We start from the raw sequence: 5,084 nt of genomic DNA, 5'->3' as shown, positions 1-5,084 counted from the left end.
AGGGAATGGAGGTCCATGTCCAGGCTCAATTTATTATGTTACTACATTTATTATTATTTTATTTGTGTTTAACAAATTTAAGTATAGAGTTTTTATTAAGACTAAGATATGGGACCTTTTTTATTCTAGTTTTGTTATTATTATTATTATTATTATTATTATTATTATTAATTATTATTATTATTATTATTATTATTATTATTATTATTATTATTATTATTAATTATTATTATTATTATTATTATTATTATTATTATTATTATTATTATTATTATTATTATTATTATTATTATTATGTTATGATATCACGCGCCTGCTGTGTGACTCTTATTGTGTAAAGGAGGGAGGAAGCGGAAGCGCGCAGTCATGGCGGGTGTGGAGAAGCAGAGCGAGGTTTCTCTCCCTAAACACTCCTACTGGTTCGACTTCTGGACTTTTCTCCTGTTTGACATCGTGTTTTTCCTCTTCATGTACTTTATCGTTCCCTGAGTGGTGAGTGTATGAGACCCGGTGCCGCGAAGTTTATAAATAAATCACACAAACACTGCTGGTTAACGTTGGAACTTAGCGGTCCACCTTAAACGCTGCTATAGTAACGCTCAGGCGCCTGGCTTTTAAGGTGGAACGGTAGCTAGCTAGTTAGCAAACCTAGCTAACTGTAGTTAGCTAAAGTAAGTTTTTTTATGAAAACATATATTTTAATTTTTACAATAACAACACTTTCAAACTATGCTTTATAGTGTTTTGATACAGTTTATAGCTGTTAATAATGATTTATTGTAAAGTTTACAGTAATCTGAGCTGCTGACTGACTACGTGACAGATTTCACGCCCTTCCCTTTAACAAGAGAAGCTCTTATATATAAAAAAAAGTCTGAGCACACAAATGCCTTTATATTTAAATACAATCATACAGGCAGTAAATCACAACTTTTGCCATCTTTATATTAATTAAAATCACTTTATTATTAATCATTTATTGTATTTGACTACTGGCTGTACAATTTGTCACACATTACACCCCCTCACATTCGTGTGAATATTTTATCATACCTTTTCATGGCACAAAACTGAAGATATGACATTTTGATACGCTGTAAAGTTGTCAGTGTACAGCTTGTATAATAGTGTACATTTTCTGGGCCTTCAAAATAACTCAACTCACACACAAAAAAAAATTATCAACCTGGATTTAAGTAAGTAAATGATCTGGGGTTGCTGCCATTGGTCAGGTCTGGGTTCAGGAACAGTTGAGATGTGCTGAAAGAATGAGGTCAGCTGACTACCTGAATATACTGAATATAGACCAGGTTATTCAATCAATAGATTATTTTTATTATTATTTTTTATTCCCTAATGGAACGGGCATATTCCAAGATGACAGTAGCAGGATTCATGGGGCTGGAATTGTAAAAGAGTGCTGGAAAAGGCTTTGTGCAGTTGTCAGACTCTACCATCATCAATGCTGCAAGATCTTGGTGAAAAATGAATGCAACACTAGATTGAAATAAATCTTGTAACATTGCAGAAGCTTATGGCACAATACCACAGTGAATGAGTGCTGCAATTAAAGCTAAAGGTGGCCAACCAAATGTTAGAGTGTATGACCTTTTTTTTTTTTTTTTTTGGCCAGAAGGTGTATATAAATATTTTTCGAATATATGAGCTATTCTGAATCTAAGTTGTTTTATAAGTAATGCCCAATCTATTGTTTGCTTTACATTTTATAATTATTACTTTATTTTTTACGAATAGCAAGCAGCCCCCTTTAACCTCTAATGCAGCTTGTATATTAAACACGGTGCAAATAAAACCTACTTGTATTTCAGTTATGGAAAAGTGTATATTATGAAAACTACTGCCACATAAAATAGTTCTTTGCACTTTTCTGACAGAAGCAAATGTCTAAAAATCTACTAAGATCCCCTCTGGAAGCTTCTGTATGCGGTTTAAAAATCCATAGTTAATATACACATGGATCATAATGAGGTAAAATATAAGGTGCAGGTATGGAACAGTGCAAACATTTAAAAATAAGAACTTCATTCAGTCAAATGTTAAATCTGTCTCCATTTGTCTTGCACACACAGAATTTTGGCCCTTGTGAAATTAACACAGTACAGGGCAGTGAACACATTTGCCCAGCGCAATAGTCACCCTTAGCTAAGGCACCTGGGATACTGTTGGGGGGATAGATGCCTTGCTGCAGGGCTCCTTAGTTGAGAAAAGATGGATAAGCAGAAACCTAAGGTTTTCAAAGTAAACAATGTGCAATTTAGGCTAAAAAAAGAAATATTATACAGACAATTGAATTAAGGCTGCATTCATATTATAAGCCTCATTAATCAATCCAATTTCTTGCTTAGATCAGGTTTGGGTATCTTGATGCTTCATAATTATAATGGATATGGATTATATATCCCAAAATATCAAGTAAATTGATAACCTCTCTATCCTTGTCACATCTGTTCTCCTCTACGATTGTTTTTGCTGGCAAAAATGTGTGAACATACTTTACATACACCTCAAATGGCCATGAGTTGGCTACATGTCCAATCTAGGATCACATATGAAAGCAATTAAAATCTGATTTTATAAGATTGAATTTTAACTACTCACCCAGCCCTATAAATCAGATCTGTGTCACATTAAAGCACATTAAAAATCAGACAATCTATTTTTATGTTTTTGTCTTTCAGTTGCTAATTTTAAATTATTTCAGAAGAAACTTTCACAGTCAGTATCAAAATCACAGTGGTCAGCAGTAAGAGTAAATTGATTAATGCATTTCAATGCATCAGCTTTATTGTTGTGTACTCTGTGTAATGTGATTTTATCTGATAAATTCTCGAGTCCATTAAACTGTATCTTTTGTTCTTGTGCAGACTCCATCCATGACATGCAAGGAGCAGGAGAATGGAGCTGGTGGCTGAGCTGCAGAGAAGATGAGACTGGTTAGTTAGTGTTCATTCTGCAGCCTGCCTTTCCTTTAAAGGTGTTTTTGCTGCTGTCTTTTTTTTTGAGACCAAAACAGACATTACTGGCTGTTTTCCCGGGACTATATTAAGCTTATACCCTAGTCTAAATAGGATTTTAATGGTGAGACGCCATTGGCGTAGTGGCTGTTCTGTAATCTGCGTAAAGCTGAAAATAAGGAATTCTTGAGTGTAAGCTGTTCGTCTATGGGGAAGCTGTTTTTCTGTGCTGCATATTAACTGGACATTAAAAGTTTGGGTACTCTATTTGTTTGTTCATTTATTTATTTTATGAGAAGTAGTAAAAACGCCCCCTGTAGCTATTTAAAAATAAAACACAATGTTTCCAGCTGAATAAAGGTTCCAAGCTTTGTAGTTTTTTTTTTTTTTGTAGACCTTGTATTATTATTCATTAAACATTTAACATCACTTCCCCTATATAAACGATCAGAAGTCAAGCTTTTTCAGCTGGCATTTTTTACAGTTCAGAATGTTAAGTAAAAGCCATTCAGGGGAACTGTGGAGGAAAAGAAAGGAAAGGAAAGGAAAGGAAAGGCAAGGCGAAGAAAGCCAAGGAAAGGCAAGTTTATACACCTTACATACACAGTGGCAAATTCAAAGTGCTTTACATAAACAGGGATAAAATACGAATACAAAGAAAACAAAATAGGTTTGGGAAAACACAGCAAAGGCTAAATGCATTAAACAATAAAATGACCAAAAATAATTATTAAAATGCACAAAAGTTAAACACACACGGCATGTGATGCAGCTGGCAGATACTTTTCCGTAATACACATGACTTCATGCAGGATAGACAACCGAGAGATAATAATAATAATAATAATAATAATAAAGCAAGTCAAATAATCTAAAATAGTTTACCCATATCTCAGAGTTTAAGAGAAGTGAGAAGTTTACTCTCTCTTAGAGCAAATTAGACTGGGTTTAAACACCCTTACAAAGACAGAAGTCAAATGAGTTTAGACTCCTGCACAGTGTGCAAACATTTGAAAAGGCCACACTACATTACTATGTCTTAATAAAAAAACAAACAAAAGGGAGACAAAACCTTTACTGAAGAGAGTACTAATTGACTTACATTTAATGAAAGGTATTTTAATGCTGTTTAGTGCTAGGCCTGCATGTAGCTTCTACATCATATTTTCTTCTTTTTCTTCTTCTTATTTCTGTGTGTAATATTGTTATATTTGTGTTCTGTGCATATTTGTACCTGTAATATTATTCGTCCATTAATATTCTGCTTCTGCTCTTTTGCAGGTTGGAGACAGCGGTACAGCCATCACTGCACCCATGGCTTTGTCTGATCCAGACTTATCCAGTAATGTGGCCGTCTGCAGCACAGAACTACATTTTACACTCTTTAAAACCCTGACTCAAACAGCTACACTAACCCAACACTCCGCAAAATGAATCTAATCATTCCTTTACATGCCTTTTGTCTTTTTCTAAATTGTGGTTAATCTTTAAACTTGGATAAATTATTATTTTGATTTAATACCTCTGCTCTGTTTGCTGACCTGTAGGAATGTTCAAGGTATGCTGTGTGTGAAAAAGTGGTTGGTATAAGTTTGTTTTTATCTGATTCATGTGATTCACTGGCAACTAAAATTAAATTCTCTTAATATATTTTTAATTTCAGTTTGGAATGTCTTTCTTTCTTGTGTTTACGAGCATTATGAGGTGTCAAAAATGCTGGCGCTGTTTTAAAATTATAGATGTATTGGTGTCAGTTTCACACAGTGTGACAACAAATATACTTCACTGCAGGTTTAACCTATTCATTTGATTAGCGTCACTTTGTGGAGTAATGAATCATAATTTTATTATTACTATTATAATTACATTATTATTATTACTATTATAGGTTAGGGGAAAGTCTTAAGAAGTTTAGAGCACCTATGTTTTAATAAAAATACCAATATTTATTATGATTATAACAGAATCCCCCTCTATTTTTATTTTTGCAGTGCGAAAGAAAAATCTGAAAAAAAAGCCTAAGTCTAATAAGTAACAGACAAAATGACAAAAAAAAATACTTTAGGTTTAGGGACAAGAGAAGTCCGGACTGGCTCTGACAGAACATCC

At 33.6% G+C, this 5,084-nt stretch overlaps 1 long non-coding RNA gene across 1 annotated transcript; it reads left to right on the top strand.

The window, feature by feature from the left end:
* The first annotated feature begins 340 nt into the window (after nt 1-340).
* On the top strand, nt 341-4,632 carry LOC103043324 (uncharacterized). Its single transcript, XR_452783.3, has 3 exons — nt 341-492; nt 2,886-2,954; nt 4,257-4,632. It is a non-coding gene; the product is annotated as an uncharacterized LOC103043324 (long non-coding RNA).
* The last annotated feature ends 452 nt before the right edge of the window (nt 4,633-5,084 follow it).

The sequence above is a fragment of the Astyanax mexicanus genome, chromosome 25, assembly GCF_023375975.1.
Source record: "Astyanax mexicanus isolate ESR-SI-001 chromosome 25, AstMex3_surface, whole genome shotgun sequence".
Lineage (NCBI taxonomy): Eukaryota > Metazoa > Chordata > Actinopteri > Characiformes > Acestrorhamphidae > Astyanax > Astyanax mexicanus.
Note: the sequence above shows the minus strand (reverse complement) of the source record. Positions and strands in the feature narration are given on the sequence as shown.